The 18469-nt window shown below is 41.1% G+C and overlaps 1 protein-coding gene across 1 annotated transcript in view; it reads right to left on the minus strand.

Annotated features, from left to right (window-relative positions):
- LRMDA (leucine rich melanocyte differentiation associated) overlaps positions 1-18469 on the minus strand; it is a 775035-nt gene that overhangs the window by 700877 nt on the left and 55689 nt on the right. The window lies entirely within an intron of this gene.

An 18469-nucleotide genomic window follows, 5' to 3' on the forward strand; every position in this document is an offset into this window, starting at 1 on the left:
CTCTCTCTCTCTCTCTCCCATCCCTCCCTCCCTCCCTCCCTCTCTCTCTCCTTCCCACTGCAATTTGACTTCTTTTTCATGAGACTAACCATGGGTCTGACCCCTGCACCACCCCAGCTTCTCTGCTCCTCTCCCATGCAAAAACGTAACTCAGAAAGGGAAATCCCAGTGGTAATGAATGGCTGTGGCATGAGGAATCAACAGTAGAGAATGGTAAGGACAGGTCAGCATTCAACACTTTCAGGAATATTTGAAAGATACTATTTCTCCAGACTTGATCATTACATTGGTTCTAGCACAAGAAGAAACAACTCCACATAAAATCTTCTCCAGCCACATGGTCTGTTACAGGAGAGGACTTCCACTCTGTTTTGTGGGCATTTCCATTTCTTGAAATCTATTTTACATTGGCATCTAGCCCTATACCTTAGCCCTTCCTCCATCAATTACATTATGTTGTTTATAAAATTGTGACCCAATATGAAGCCCGCTCTGGATCCACTTGTTCCAAATGCCTAACTTTCCAGGGAAATTGCTTGAGACAGTCATGTTGGGGCAACTGCAAGCATTATTAGACTATACTGATTGAGCTGACTCGAGTCTGAGTTTGAGTCTGATTTCAAGGCTAGTTTTGGAACTGAATCAAGTCTTAGGTGCCCTGATGATAACCTGTATTGAGAGTAAGATCAAGGGAGTGTGACTTTGTTTCTTCTTTATGTCCCTGCAGTTCTTGATACCATCAAACATGGTATCCTCTTGGACCAACTCTGTGGACTGGGTATTGGTGGCAGTGTGGTCACATCCACACTATACATTTAAAACACTCTTATACTATTTCAAAAGCCATGGGTTTCCCCAAAGAATCCTGGGAACTGTTGTTGGTTGAGGGCACTGGGAGTTGTTAGGAGAACCCTCACGGAGTTCTGATTCCCAGCACCCTTAAAACTACTGTTCCAGGATTATTTTGAGGAAGCTTTAATTGTTCTAGTAGTATAATAATACTTCGATTGCATAGTATGGATGTGACCTGTGTCTCAGTGATTCCAATCCTATCTGCAGAGAGTAGCATTTAGAGAAAGTGTACCTTGGCCCCTTCGCATTTATGTTATGGGCTTCCACAGGGCTCCCTGTTCTCTCCAATGCTATAACACCAAAAGAAGGCATTGCGAGTGACCATTAGAGATTTGGGGGTCCTCCATAACATCTGAATCAGCAGTGGCTGTGCAAGCCCTGGGCACAGCAATGACATTAAATGACATTAAACTGAGCTTGAATTCTTTGTAGAAGGAGGTTCCCATGCCAGTTGCCTGTTCTGGATGAGGTTGCACTCCATCTGAAAGAGCAGTCTGAAGTGTTCCTAGATTCATCTCTGTTGCCTGAGGTTCAGGTGCCTTCTGTGACTAGGAGTGTCTTTTACCAACTTAGACTGGTAAAATAGCTTAGCTACAGTGATTCATGTACTGATAGATTTGTTAATGGGTTACTGCAATGTGCTCTGCATAGGACTGCTTTTAAGATTGGTCCAGAAGCTTCAGCTAGCACAGAATGTGGAAATTCATCTGTTGACAGAATACAGATTATCAGCAGCATATACTTTGTAAACTATGCTGAAAAACCTGCTAATACGTCACTGAGACAAATTTAAGGTTCTGTTATTAGTATACAATGCCCTGAACAACCTGAGGGACCATCTTGCACCATATATTCCTTTTCAATCACTACAATCATCAAAAGAAAAGGAACTATTAACAATGCCACATAGTGTCCACTCCTGACTCCCTACCAGGAGCAGAGCACTCAGTGTATCAGCATCTAAGCTATGGAACTCTCTCCCAAACCATGTTAAGCAAGCTCATTCTGTATTACGTTTTAGATGCTTTCTAAAAATGCTATTGTTTAAGCAAGATTTCCCTAATGTTACGAGCGACGTACTATTAGTTATTTGATAGACTGGACAGTTATAAGTGTCTGGGTCTTATATTGTTTTATGTAACTTATGGGGGATTTATTTTGACTGAGCAACAAACAGGTAGAATAAATGTGGGAGAAGGGCAGAAAAAATGCTGTGACCCTTTGATGGAAGTTCAGTGGTACCTCTGGTTATGAACGCTTCTGGTTATGAATGCTTCAGGTTATGAGCTCCGCTAACCCGGAAGTAGCTGCTCCTGGTTGCGAACTTCGCCCCAGGATGTGAACAGAAATCACACGCCGGAGGCCCCATTAGTGAAAGTACGCCTCCGGATAAGAACGGTTTCACCTTAAGAATGGACCTTTGTAACGAATTACGTTCGTAACCAGAGGTACCACTGTATATCGCAGTTTAGGGCATGGCCAGGGAATCAGTGACCCTCCAGATGTTACTGAACTACAGCTTCAACCATCCCTGACCATTGGGCCATGGTGGCTGGGGCTGATGGGAGCTGGAATTCAACAAGTTCCCCATCTCTAGTTTACGAGATTTAAAGTGAAGCCTGTGTGGCATTATAACCCCTGCCCTCTTGCTCTAGTTCCTTTTTGAGGCGAGAACAAGCAGGGAGTTTAGCACCATTTCAACACATGCCAAGAAGAAGTATTCTGGAGTCTTGCCTCCTTATCCAAGGCAGTAGAACCATGCATCTCAGTGTGCAAACCTAACTGCAATGCACATGCAAACAACAATTTGCATAGCTGAACATACAAATAAAAAACAGTTGCATATGAAACACTTTTCTAAGTATAACTGCATGCACTGCAAGTGATAATCGTGAATGGTCTGCTACAAAAAACGAATACTGTTTATTACTGAAACCATAGATTGATGAAAACAATATATAGCTCATTTTCACAGAAGAGAATGCCAATTAAAGACATGAAACACGTTGCATCTCACCAAGGTTGTATATGCACACATTTATTTTTACAGATTTATAGACCACCCTTATCCCTGGGGCTCACAGTCAGTTGCACAGCATTCCCCCTTAAAAAGAAATAAACAATGCAGCCTGTGCCCTGAGAGTTTGCAGCAAAATTAAATATGTAAGAAACAAAAGGTGTGTTTCCATTCTCTCCCAGGTTGTGTCTATAACCAAAGGCAACCCTATTCAAACTCATTCCTCACAAGCAAGATGATGCACTTCCACGCACTGCTGAGCCAACCCTATCAGAACACTTTAATTCTTCTGAGTCCTCACATACATATACAGTGGTGCCTCGCAAGGCGAAAAGAATCCGTTCTGTGATTCTCTTCCTCTAGCGGTTTTTTCGTCTTGCGAAGCAAGCCCATTGACGGATTAGCAGATTAGCGCTATTAGCGGCTTTTAGCGGCTTATCTGCTGATCTATCGGATCAGCTGATAAGCGGCTTAGCGGCTTAGAAAGGGGGGGGGGAAACCAGCAGGAACTCGCAAGACATTGTCGTCTTGCGAAGCAAGCCCATAGGAAATTCGTTTTGCGAAGCACCTCCAAAACGGAAAACTCTTTCGTCTAGCGAGTTTTCCGTCTTGCGAGGCATTCGTCTTGCGGGGCACCACTGTAGTGCTTTAAAAAATTGTCTATCCTAGGAGTTGCCAACTATTTGGGGCCAGTGTGTGGAACATTTTTAATTTCCTATCACAGAATGGCTGCTGTGGGTGCATGGTATCACACAAAACAGCTGCCAGAACTATAAGGGTAGAAAAGGGGGCAGAACTGAAAAGTATTGCATGTAAGCCACCCCCATCCATGGAAATAAAGTTACCTACATCAACAGCTCTCTGCTGGTTCACAGAGAGAAGCTCTTTGCACCGATCTTCAGTTCCAAATGGAAGGAAATGTGGGCATTTTCAATGTAAGGGAGGCTGGGCCAGTGCAAACAGTAACTGAGAAGGGAAAAGAAACTCTCTCTGATTAATGGTAGATTTTTGAGGAGGCATTCGTTGAACTCCATTCCATGCACCATTAGAGGTAGAGTGGTACCTCGCGTTACAGACGCTTCAGGTTACAGACTCTGCTAACCCAGAAATAGTACCTTGGGTTAAGAACTTTGCTTCAGGATGAGAACAGAAATCGTGCGGCGGCAGCAGGAGGCCCCATTAGCTAAAGTGGTACCTCAGGTTAAGAACAGTTTCAGGTTAAGAACGGACCTCCAGAACAAATTGAGTTCTTAACCCGAGGTACCACTGTTCTGATAGGCACACCGGCACTTACAAATTCTTCTCCATTCCCACCCCACCTTTGTCTTCCGTGGAAGGGAAACCGCCTCTGCTCCTTATGTGTAGCTCCAACTTTGGCTGATCTGCAACCCAACAAGACAGGTATAACTCCAATAATTACACCCCTGCAAAAACAAGCCTTAAGCAGCTATAACTGGGAAACAAACCAAATATTGCAGTACAGCTAGGTAAAGGATAATATTGGCACTGACTTATTTGTCTCCACAGCCCTGCAGGAATTGAATGCTGCAGGAACATACAATAAATACACCCAGCAATGGAAGTCTCTCCTCATATTAGCATACCCAACCTGTCCCGGTCAATTAATTTTCCCGAGCCAATATCTGTAACTTTTGTGACTGGTTTAGCAACAATTCTGTAGAACAATTCCAATTAGTTATGATTTGAAGAACAAAAACCATTAGACCTTGAACATATATCAATGCTTTTTCATGCAAAAAATAATGAGGCATCTGGGCAGTAGGATCAAACATACAGTCCTTGTGGTAGTACAGTCATTGTGGAAGCGGGGGGAGGCGACATTTGAATTCCTTTGTCTTTGGTGCCAAGCTCCTAGCTGGCAAGGTAAGCAAACCATCTGATAGGGATGTTCTTTTCAGGGGTGCCAGACACACACTGGAGGGGGGAATCTGTCGTACTATGGTAAGCATTTCTTACTCAACTTTGCTTTTTAAAAAGCCCAATACTACTAAATATCTGGCCATTCATAAGTCTGAAGTTTCAAAGTCTTAACTATATTTTCTTAGCTTAGCATAATTCTTCACAAATCCAAAAAGGTTCCCACCAACCTCCACTACCAATTGCAGCAAAAAGCTAAAATCAGATTTACAACAACTGTCAAAGCTGAGGATGACAGCTAAATTAATCTTCCCTTCATGAGTTTACATCCCAGCAGCATCTGGGCTCCTGATCTGCCCCTAACAAGCACAGGGTCTCTACAAGCTGTCGTTTAAAGTTGATGTTTTCATGACTGGAGATGAATTATTCTGTCATGAGAATCTATTTATTCAGCAGTTGGAGGGTGCGGTTTTGGCTTTCAGATAGAATGATTTAATGGGTTAAGGTCCCCTTGAAGCATCATTTTAAGGCTCAGAATAGCCAACCCTGGAACAAAAGTTGAATCTTTGCAAGGACATTTTCAGAAAGAGTTGAACTGTCATCTTTCTTACCCATAAAATAAACAGAAGCTATCAAAGCAACAGTAGGCAGGAATAGTTTTCTCAACATACAACTGATACTTACTTCCATTCCTTATTAATCTTCTTTCTATGGCCTTGCATTATGCAGAATCCAAATCTATTGTAGGTTTAGATCATTTTTTAAAAATCTGGGAATAAAAAGATTGGCTTGTAAAGATATGCCAAAAAAATATGCACAATCCCTTGAGGAGCAAAATGTTCCAGGGACAGTGCTACCCAGGTTTGGAAGGGAGAGTCCTGGAGTTAATCTCCATTTTACTTACTAATATACATGGATGTAGGTTCCAATTATGTGATACCATATTCCTGAACTAGGCTTAACGTTCCAGTTTGGCTCTCTGGGTTAGTTTTCTGTCCAAGATCATGCAGTATGGCAAAGGTGGGGGTTGCCAGCTCAAATCTGCACAGGTAGATGGCTGCACCTCTACACTGCATATGGATGGAGTCACCCAGCTCTGCTCCTTAGCAGGCAAAGACAGCTAGGGGAATGATCTGATTGGATCAGTAATGGCTTCTCCTTGTTGCTGGGGGAGAGCACATGGATTATTTAGCAGTCCACAGGACAAAAATTCATCCATGATGTGATACAGCCTGTCTGACAGCTGAGGGAGACACAATGGATCAGAAACTCAAAAAGTCTGAGCCAGAGTGAAGAACTAAGATTTTTGCACTCTCCTGGGCCTCGGCCCTTGCAAGGGGCATACCTGACCAACCCCTAGGTATGTCCCTGGTGATCCTTAATGAGACATGGAAATGCAGCATTCTGTTTTCTATAATAATAATAATAATAATAATAATAATAATAATAATAATAATAAATTTTATTTATATCCCGCCCTCCCCAGCCAAGCCGGGCTCAGGGCGGCTAACAACAATCAAATAAACAATCAAATAATAACACATACTAAAAATTTTCATTATAAAAATTAGTTAAAATCAAATTGATGGCAACCGATTAAACAAAATTCTGTGCAGGTTGCCAGAGGAGGGAGTCAGGCTGCGCCCTGACCAAAGGCCTGGCGGAACAACTCTGTCTTGCAGGCCCTGCGGAAAGATGTCAGGTCCCGCAGGGCCCTGGTCTCTTGTGACAGAGCGTTCCACCAGGTTGGAGCCGCAGCCGAGAAGGCCCTGGCTCTAGTTGAGGCCAGCCTAACCTCTCTGAGGCCTGGGACCTTGAGGGTGTTATTATTTGCAGACCGTAGGTTTCTCTGTGGGGCATACCAGGAGAGGCGGTCCCGTAGGTACGAGGGTCCTAGGCCGAGTTTTAGAGTAAATTGTTTTAAGTTGTGTTAGCAGTGGCATCTATTTCCTTGGACTATTCACAGAATTTAAGGATCAGTGGGTGAGATCCCTTGTAACATTAACCCAATAAGCGGGAGAGTTGTCATGGTTGTGCAAGTAGTAGCACAAGTGGTGTTGTTAGTGCAAATGTATCTGTAAATGTTGGTGTGTCTACTTTGAAATAAGAATAATGTTACTAAAAGATTTTTCTAATAATCTTGATCAATAATTCATTATGAAGACAAGTCTCATATGTTGGTCACAGACTTCTGGAAATCACTCGTATATTTTGTGTATCTGCATCAGATGTTGCCTAATTACAGCTGGTGAGTCACACAGAACTGGACAATTGAAAAATGTTGATAGGGAATTAAAAGAAGATGCCTGAAATCTACATGTACCCGAGGAACAAAAAGGGATTTAATCCTGAGTACAGCAGCAACAGGTTCTGAACTGTGATAAGGAATGGAGGGGTGAAACCACCCACCCAGCCACAAAGTTTGTGCAGTTGATTAGCACGAGAAATAATGGATGAGTACAAGAAATACAGGAACACGGGACATGAGTTGGAGCACAGGCCTAAAACATGCACACCTGGTCTAAAGGCACATGAGGCCACCACTTTGTTGAAGCTAAGCATGTCTGGGTCTGATCAATGGCTGGATTAGTGACTGCTGGGAACCACATATGTATTCACATCTAACACTTGCTGTCCCACAATCTTCCCACATATACCGGTACACATGGTACAAATTATCATGTATGTTTGGTAAACAGTGTTAAGTCCCTGCCACATCATACATACAATATTTATACACTTCCGAGCCAATAATAATAATAATGCAACTGCCTTTGAGGAGGAGGAAGTGTAGCAAGAGTGGTGGTGACCGTTGATGGTTGAGAACCTGCAAGGGTTATGTGGAAATTAATTTCTGGTGACAAAAAAGTCACAGCAGCTGTGTGCCCTGTACCTCTGGCAATACAAATATGGTTAGTGGGCTCTTGGTACATTGGCCATCCCTGAGCTATATTTTGCTCAACAATGACAGATAATTCTGCAGATATTCATGGATTTTAGTCATTCCTGCAAAACAAAACAAAAAACAGATGAAGCAAAATGCATGACATTCCGAAGCAGGGAGTTTCTTGTGTAATTCATCTTAAAATGCAATATTCTGTCATCTCAAGTAACACTTGCTGAAAGCAGCCATCAATACTTTTTGTCAAAAACCGGCACTCTGTGTAAAATGTTCCATCAATCTCTATTTACATAAAACACAAAAAAACTTTCCACATGGTTCTATAAAGTAGAACCATTCCAAGGCACTGTCACCCAGTTTCATGCTCTACTGAAATATTATTTTGACTAGCACAAAAAACTCTGAATTTATGATGGGAATGGGATTTGTTTTTAATATAAAGTTGACACATGCCCTGTTGCATAGATAGTTTCAGAAAGAAAGACAGATTTTGTCTGCCAATGCAAGTTAAGGGACAAATTCTGCTAAGACAGTTCATGGGTAAAAACATTTGTAAATAAGCAGAGTTGTCAAAATGGCAGATGCTTATAATAGTTTTTTGGAGCTTTTGGGGAGAGGAGAGGAAATAAATCTAGGAAAATAGAAAGCAGGTCAGTGAAGTCAAAAATGTGGCTTGATTTGGTACAAAAAACTGGATGCTTTTCTCATATGACTAAGATTGTAGCTAAAAGGAACTTCCTTTAAAAATTTCAATATGCTTTGCCATATGGGAAATCCAGCACATTGCACATGTGTGTGGACACACATTAAATAAAAACTGTGCTTAATTAATCTAATTTCTTTATACTAGGCATGTTCAGAGGTGAGAAATCCTCATGTAGCCAAAACAGCACTACATACTACAAACAAGGAGGTCATATAAACATGCATGGGAGAACCCCAGGTTTGCAGAACTACAAAAATACTTTATTTAAAACTGTGAAGAAGCAAAAAAGGAAAGAGAAACCCACAAAGCAGCCCAATGAGGAAGAAAACCAGGGAAGGGGGCTTTTTTATGGAGAAATCCATTAAAAGTCACAGATATGCTGACAATTTGTTTTCACTACCAAGACCTGCCAAATTTTGTTTAATAACAGCAGCAAATGGAGAAAAGTACATTTCCCACATATTACTCCAGATATGAAAAGCACCCAGATTTTTTTTTTTGGAGGCATAGCTTTGCATGAAGATGGAAGCATGTCAATGCAGGGCACAACTGGAATAGTGCAACTTTTGTATAACTTTTCATTTTAGTGTGGCTGAACATTTTAGAGTGGCTGGGGCATCCCAGTCAGATGGGTGGGGTATTATTATTATTATTATTATTATTATTATTATTATTATTATTATTATTATTATTATTTCCTGTATATACATCACTGAAGTAAAGAGAGGTTCATAGAAGTAGCACTCTATGGCTTGTGCCGTTAGGAGGCCAAGATGCGAACAATTCCTCATAGAACCTAAACCTACCAAGCCCTGTACAGCTGGACTAGTAGTTACTAAATGCTCAAGTGACTTGATTTGGGTGGGGGAAAGAACAGTTCATAAATCAGTAGGTAAACCTAATTCTACTACAAACTGCTTGCCTAACATTAATAGTGCCTTTGTTGTCAATAAACCTATATTTGACTTCTCCTATTTTATTTATAAATTACTAATGCTTTTCCTGGGGCAAAATGGTTGAAGCAATAGCCTACACTAAGCTATATCTCTTGTCAGCTAAAGGGGGGAAAACACAGTACAAATTGACTCAATGAAGGGAAGCTATTAGCTGCAAATAGACCATACCCAATTCTGCACAGTCATCACTAACTACACAGCTGAGCACTTACCATTTTACCTACAACAAAACAAAGCAAAACCCAAGGGCTGCCTAACTATTTCACAGGCAGTCTGAATTAAAATATACTGTGTGGCTGGAAGCAACAGTTGCCCATGTGTGTGCAAGAACACACAAATAACTTTTGCACTTAAAGCAGTTCTCGCTCCTTTCTTTAAAGACTGATTTATCAGGCTAGAGTTTACTCCCTCATCCATGTAAGTATTCCCCCATCATGTTGAAATGCCCTTAAAAAAATGAGCTGGTCCATTCATAGGAACGTGAATGGTATGCTTGCAATCAATAGCCTCAACTTGTATGAGTGAAAAGCAGCACAGAAATAAAATAATGAAATGAAATGAAATGAAATTGCTAGCTGATATGGTAGATACAATTAAACATAAAATGAAATGCATGGAATACTTTTACTGCTTTGGGTCTACCCTTATAGAATCAGGCCTGAATTAATAATAGAAGGGTGCCACACCTTCTTCCTCTTTGCAATGGCTACCTGGACAGTGTTGGTTCCAGGTTTTGGGAAGACATTGGGCAATATGCTCTCAATGGGAAGCACATTTACCACTACCCCTTCCTCGTTCATCTCTAGTCGCTTTCTTTTCCTCATAGATCGCGAGGACAAGGCATGCTAAGACTACAGCGCCTCCTTCATAAGAGAAATGCAAATGATGGGAGTATGCAAAGGCACTTCTCCCCAGAGTTAGCTGCACATTATCCACTCAAAATCTATTATCTCATTCTCAGAACAGACCCACTGAAATTAATGGACCTAAATTAAGTCAATTGATTTCTGTAGGTCTGCTCTGACTAATGTTAGATGCCACCTACAGCATGGGCATAAAAGACGGACAAATCAGTATTTACTTGAAAAGTTCCCTAGTTTCACTGTTCGGCTGGATGAAATTTAGGTAGAACCAAACTCTAAACCAGTATAGGACTGCAGAAAAATGACCCTGTCTTCCTCCTCAGAAAACAGAGGCATTAGTAGTTCACACTGTAGATGTTTTGAATAACATTTTAAAGGGGGCTAGCTATGTTTGCTTTGCAACAAAACGAAAGAGTTGCAGCATCTTAATAAATACTTTTCTATACAAACAGGTAAACTAAGATATTTGTAATGTGAACAGATTCAAAGCAATAACCAAATGATAAAGAGTCTTGCAGTACCTTAAAGACTAACAAACTTTTATCGACTACAGTAGACTTCATCATATGCACAAGATGTTATCCTCCACTGCATATAACATACACACAGATTATAAGCCTGAGAGAAATGAAATGCAAAAAGTACAGACAGTGACAATTCAATTAAAGCCTGGATGTATACACGAAATAGCATTATGGCCCCACCTGAGCCTTATTCTTTAGCCTTTATTGTTTTCCTACCAGCATTAAGGGGCGGCTGATATCCACATTTCATCTCAAGTAACCAAGATGAACACTCCTTGCTACAGCACAGCAAGAGTAGATGCCATAATTCACATGAACGTAAGCAAACATACAGGTACAAAAATCTTCCATTAAAGTTTGCTGATAATTTTGTGTTCTCTCACTACACCAGTTTCATTGCAAGAATTGTCCTGCATCACTGAGTTCGCCTTTTCCAAATATTTTCTCTTCATCCAAGACAATCTTTTTTTTACCAGAATGTGTACTGGGTAACTCTGGTGTGCCTTCAAAACTCTTCAGGGTTCTTCAATAAGGCTAATAATAATGGCAGATAATCTTCTGAAGAAGCAGCTCATCCACTCTTCCCTGCACAGCACAGCTACAGGTGAACACTAAATGTGCTCTCTGGTTCAGTGTTAATTCACTCAAGGCAAAACACACAGAGGTGAAATAGGTCTGACCAAGAAACCCTGTGAACTGTAAGCGCACCATGGAACACACTGCACCAGAGTACTCTGAAATAGATACAAGTTCTGTGGCAGATGCCTTGTGTAATAGTTTACTGGCAGACAGGTCAGTGTGGAAAGGGCTCCTTGGAAGTATGTGAGCAAGGGAGCCACAGTGCTGCCAAAGACATGCATTAGCAGCAACCAGAACTGTATCATCAACAATTTAACTAGTGGGCTGCGGGATCCCTTGGCAGAAGCTGATATATTATTTGAGTGTCCTTTATACTGGTAGTTAAACCATATGTTTTTGACCTTGATTAAAAAAAAAAGTTATCCATGATTCACTAAACTTCAGCCTTGATTATGTCCCAGTAGTGCTCCATCATCTGCAACAAAGTTCTTCTTGTTTTTTTCACAAGCTTGACTTCCTGGCTTGGGTGAGGTTTCAGCCAACACAGACTGAAGTCATATACAAGCCACATATAGATTAAACGCAGATTTCCTTCTCAGCAATAGTATTGAAAGTTTCCAAACAATATTATTCAAACAGCATTGGCGGGGAGGGGGGGTAACACTGAACATTTTAGAATATTGAGATATCCTTTTTTTACCAAAGCCACTGGCACCAGTGTAAGGTTTCTTCTTGTTGCAGTTGATGGCATAATATTCTTGATTCAGATCAGGCAATGCAAAGGATTAAAGCTCCTCCCACACACTATGGGCCTTATGCACCAGATGTGTATTTATTTATTAAATCATGCACACCAGGGCTAGAAATTATCATTATGTCTATAGTTAGTCCCACTAATGCTATTCAATTTGTTGCAATCATCCTCCAAGGTGAGAGAGGGGATGAGTCATAGTTCAGTGTTAGAGCACATGTTTTCCATGCAGAACATTCCAGGTTCAAGCCCTGGCATCTCCAAGCAGGGTGGACAAAGCCACTGGAGAGGTGAATGGCAATATGTATCCTCCGTTTTTAGAAATAGCATGCAATGCCTTGTGCAAATAGGGCCGTAAGTGCAAGTCTGTTGGAGGTGCATCCAGTAAACACAATCTTGATTTCTCTCTCTCTCTCAACATATTCATTCTGTTTTGCAAATGTCTGCCTAGTCTGCCTAATTGGCAAACCCTTCCATCATTTGGAACTGGTTGGTGCCCAACATATGAAGAGACAGCACTGGCTAGCCCTGTCTCTAGACAAGGGCACCAGCCATGCCCTTGGCCGTTGCATGTTCAGCATCAGTTTGAAGGGGGGGCCACGTGAATACGTTTGTATGAACATAGGCCCCTTCAGGCTGATGCTGAACATTCATCAGCATTTAGAGCCTCAGGTAGCTGATACATTCTAGAAAGCCTCTTGATTCACTCGCTATCTCCTTCCTTTCTCTGCAACCAATTTATTTGCCAGAGGGCTGGCTATTACCCTATGACTGGTATAATCAATTATAACCATTCCTGGACAAGGATGGCTTAGCTGTTGTAATCCGTACTTTGGTAAACTCTGTGCTATTTTTCTAGAAAAAGAGGTGTTGGAACTCACAATGAATAATGGCAATGGTGCCTACCTGAGAGGTGCTGAAATGGAATTCTAGTGAGTTCCAGCTGAAAAAAAGCCCTGGGTAAACTCAAAACTGGACTATAAGGCCCAAACAGTTTAGGACCAAGTTACTCAAATTATGCCTTCTCTTGTATAGATTACTGCATCTACTCTATTAAATACGGTCATCTGACAGTAGTGCAGAGGAGAGCTTTCTCCATGGTGGGACCCTGTGGAACTATTTCCTCTTGGATATCAGCATCAACTATGGAGTTCTTCTGCTGCCTATTAAAAACAGATCAAAATACCTGGGCATTTCAATATACTGGCTCCTGGCGTTAAAGTGTTTATTGTTGCATTTTGTTATTATCCAATTGTCTTGTGAACCGCCTTGGTCCTTCTTTTGAACTGAAAGGAGACATACAAATGATTTTAATAAAAATATAAATAAAGTGGAAGTGCAACACACACCAAGAAAACCATATTTCTTATAATGGCAAAACAACAAATCCTTTGTAAGTCATCCCTTCACTGTAATAAAATGAATCTTTGCTTGCCTTTTACCTTTTCTTAACTTTTTTGTGGGGAAGGGAGGATATGTACCTGCTCCAGTCATTCTTAAAATCATGAAAACTCCAAATCCATGCTTCCAATTACTCTGTTCATAATGCATATCTGCCACATGGGATTCCAAAGTCCATATTAAATCTGAGGTGAGCGTGGGAGGAAGGAAGTGACAGCAAATGCAACATATATTCATGTGCATAAAGACTAAACAATGACCCTTCTCCCTTTGGAAGTTTCTTAAATTAAAAGCTCTATTTTATCCAAGGAGAGGCACAGATCTAAAATCTCACAAAACCAAACAGCACCTCCCTCTTCAAATCCTGTGTTTAGAGAATATCCAACGAGCACACACATATAGCAGCACACTATAAGAATTCAATTTGGAAACCATCATCTAAAGCACAGAGGAGAACAGGAAAGTCATATTGCTATAATGCTTAGATTATCAATCATCTTGACAGCTTATTGGCTTTATCACCACACATACCATTAAAATGATGTCTGGCCTAGAATGTCAGGAGGCAAACATTAAACAGACCCGGATTAAAAAGCAGATCCCAAACAGCACTCCAGTAAAGTTTCCCTTCCACTCTGAAATTAGTTAGAGCTGACTAAGTAACTGGCGCTAGACTTTGAAGAAATATACAGCCTAAAAGGCTCAGAGCCTACACAGGCTTGACAAGCTGATAGGTAATGTCATGTTGTGGCAACTCTAAAGCTCCTCCAGTTGATTTATCACATGCTGCGTGCAACAGAATGATTGCTAATGGAGGGTTGGGGGAAGGGGGGGACACATAATTTGCCTCTTCTGAGAACTAAGGACTTGCATCAAAAGGGCCAAGGAAACTCCTTTAAGTCAGGTAGGAATGGTAATAATTTCCTATTACTGAGCAAACATTAACATTACACTTGGCATTAAAGCAAAATTTACAGACTCAGGAGAATTTAATCGGGAAGAGAAGATATTCATAATTCAATAGCTTCCGACATGGAAAGAGTAAGAAAAATACATTTTAAAAAACCCATAAAAATAACTACACAAGCCAAGCCAGCAAACTGAATCTTGACACAACAAAAAACATTAGCCATCAATAGCTAGAACAGAGAATCAAGCAGCAGTCATATGGCAATTAATTTGTGCCAGAAAGACTTTCCAGCCAAAGATAGGAGTGAGTAGTGCAAGTCAATATTAAACCAAGAGCTTATACATTACTCATTGGCCCTTCTGGTCAACTGCCCTGTGCCCTCAAGCTTCCTAGTCACCAGATGTCCACAGACTTTGGCAACAATCAGTAGTCAACAATTACTTGTGGTCTTCACCAACCCTTCACCTCCCAGTTCCTCTGGCACAAAGGAAAAGTTGGAGGAGATAAACCTCCTCTCACATTTCTCATGTTATTGCCTCCTTCACATCCAGTTCTTTAATTTCACCACACGGTCCCTATCTTGCTTCCCAGACCTCTTCTCCATGGAGGCAAGGCAGAGTAGGGTTGATTCTGGCCCTTTTGCCACCCTGTGCAACTACAGTTTCCAGTCCAAAGTTTTGCTGGGGGTCCTGGGGCACACATCTTGCAACAAATACTGCAAGTAAAGAGGTACAGTCCTGCATGTCCCAGAGGAAGTTGAGGTACAACTTGAGAGGTATGCTCCAGCATCCTCTGGAATATGGAAAGGAAGAATAGATATGCATCTTGTATTATGTAGTCATACTGGTACATTTCCAAAGAACAGATTTACTAGGTATATCTTGTGCATTGGAAGGCATACATTACACACATCACTGTTCTTGCATGTTGGGCAGCATATGGCATAGACACAGTCAATAGGTGCCTCAAGTTAGTCCAATTCTGGTGTCTAATCCAGTTATCCAAACCTGTTGACTAAAAAGATTTGGGAGTCACATCCCTGACCAAACCTCACACTTTTCCACATTGCCAACAGACCCAACACACACTAAAGTACTTTAGTATGAAAATAGGTAATCATTGAACACCCTGCAATGGTATTTGTCCTTAAGCAGTTTGACAAATGGTAGAAGAATCCCCAAAGAATATGGTATTGTTGTGGTATTATGCATTAGGTAGTTGCAAACTAGGAGGTGACTCTTAAACCCATGAGGCTCCTGCCTGTGTGCATTTGTGTTTTTTAATAAAATAAAATAAAATCTAACAAAGTCTAACATTTTAGACAGAAGACAGCAGGCTAATCATAACCACAACAAACTTCTCCATCAATACACTGGACCTCAACTGTCATCAAACTAGCCTCTCAAGAGTCCTTCCTCACTTTCAATTCTTTTTCCTGCACTCTTTTCTTCACTCTGCTTGTCTCATCTCTCAAATGCCACTGGCAGATCTACTCTAAAGTAGGCTTAAGTTAGTAGGAGAGCCATGACCAGTCTGGCTGCTTTTGGCTTAGTTTATCTGATGTCACAAGATAACAGCATGCTTTACCATGTGTTTTCTAGTGCTTAGGAAGTACTTGGAGACCACAAAAGCTGAACTCCAAAGTCCATTAACCTAGGCAACACTGAACCACCTCATCTAAAAGACTATGCCACAATCTTCCTACAATATGTTTTAAGAACAGATTGGCTAGACAGTTTCACAAGCTATCACTGAAAGCTATACAACATTGACAGGAAGGGAGAGGGCTAGGGACACACAATGTGTGGAAGGTCTCATGCCCCGTTTGTCTTGATGTTGCAGCTGTCTGCAGACCTCTTTGATGATCACCTTCTCCCATATGAGGTTTTAAAGCTGTGTTCAAACAAAACTTGGAAGCTTAATGAGAAGAACTACAATAGCAGGCAAGCTTTCCTAAAAAGGAGACATTGCCCACCATAACCAATTTACTCCTGCCATGTGCAACCACAGGGTATTCTGTGAGACTGTGCATATTGTATAACATCACATCAATTCTGATAGGGAAATAAGGCCAAAATACTATGGCCTGTGTCCCATGTGAAATGAGTGTGCACTAATGAACATTCCCCACAATAATTTGCGGTGGGTAAGTGTCCACAGAAGACAAGTAAAAATGGACTGTGTTCCCTGAAGGCAAAAAGTTTGAAAACCATTGCTCCATGTGTTCCCTCCATTCTCAACAAGATCTGCAGGTACAGTCTTGCTGAGTGTTGTCCCCTTATGAAGAGGTCAATTGTCAGGGCAACATGCAGTATGTCTTCAAAACCAGAACTACTCTCTTCCCCATCCAGAGAGAAAAGCTGGACATACATGCTCCATAGTTTGGAGAGGCTGCCTAATTCTGACAGCCTTTGGAGGTCAACCAACTGGTATTGCGTCCGATGGTTTTATTGCCTTACAGTTTTATGATGTTTTTACTTGTGGTGTTATTGTGGTTTTATGGTTATTGGTTTATTGCAAACTGCTGTGGACATCCCTCTGGGTCGTAAAGGTGGTCTAAGAAGTTTCAGATAACATAAATCCCATGTTACTTCATGCACATTTGTGAAATGCTCCCTGTATTCTTTCAGTTGCTCAGATGCAGCCATAGGATTGTGGAACTTGAAGGAACTTTAAGACCTCCCAGACAAACAGCCTGCAAGGTACTAACTTGGCCCTCCCTTCACCATCAATTTATGCAAGCAAAAATTTTGTGCAACACAAGTAATGAAAAGGGAGAAGTAATTAACTATAATTAACTGCTGTTACCCCTAGAGATGAGAACTTAAGACTCAACTCTGCAGAGAGAGTCTATGGCTAAAGTTGAGCAGTGCAAGTCTTGTAAACTATCTGGATAGGAGAGCTTCTGAGAATTACATGGAGCCTGTTTTGAACACTTTGAAGGAAGAGCTAGGTATAAACCTAATGAAAATGATACTACAATGATTTTTTGGTTTTGAGTTCCTCAAAGAGCCCTCCACTCCATGCTCCATGGCAAACCACTTCTGGTACACATGTGTGTATATGAATATACACACATATACATAGAGACGAAAGAGAGATTAAAGAAAGAAGTTTACAATGATATATAACATCTGAGGAAGCAACTAATCAGGACGGTCCATCTGTCCAAATATTCATAAAAATCAATCTCCAGTCAGAAAGTTAACAAACAGAGCACCCTTCACAAGGCTGAAAACAAACTATGCTATCATAAATAACCCACAGTATTCATATTACCATAAGCACACCTAATATCCAGTACAATAACTGTAACAGTTACCACACAATGCTAAATACCTCTAATACCCAAACACTATGAACCAATTTTATTTCAGAAATTCCACCCAGCAAGCTCCTTGTACAAACTTACACAACTCTTTGAATCCTAACCTGCGTTACCAATATTTGTGCCTTAGGAAAAAAACCCATTTCCCCTCCATCCCACCAGGTGTCTTGTGCAGGCCCAGACTCATGTGCTATAATGCTTAAAATAGGTCTCTCTCTATGAGGACTTTGGAATTATTAATCTTGACTCTCCCCTTCTATCAGACAACTCAGTATTATTTCTGTTTATAGATGGGGCTCTCCAAACCACTTCTTATATGACTTCGTGAGCAGGAAGTTTGTTCACCTTTCCACATTGCTTGCTCCAGTACCTTAAACTTCACAACATGGAGTGATGGTTATATGTTGCTGCTACTGCTGGTGGTGGTGGTGGTGGTGGTAGTAGTAGCAGCAGCAGCAGCAGCAGCAGCATCAGTTAGAAACACTGCAACACTGTACTAAGATTTGCAACATATCTTTAGCCCAAACATGTATTTGGGGACCCACTTAATGTTTTACCAGTGATGGTTCTGCTGTTGTGACCCGCCTTTGGTCAGGCTATGATTCAGCAGCAGCTCCTGAGCAGTCAGCTGAAGATGACTGTCAAAGAGAGTACTGTATAACAACAACAGGAAATGCAAGTTGCATCTGTATTTTTATAGGTGTGACAGAACAATGAGCAACAACACAGGAGTGAGACTGAGTGATAAGAGGAGTCAGAGTGAGCAATGTGGCACAAAAAGGGGCAAAAACGCCCCTTAAAG

Source organism: Podarcis bocagei, assembly GCF_964188305.1.
Source record: "Podarcis bocagei genome assembly, chromosome: 4".
Classification (NCBI taxonomy): Eukaryota; Metazoa; Chordata; class Lepidosauria; order Squamata; family Lacertidae; genus Podarcis; species Podarcis bocagei.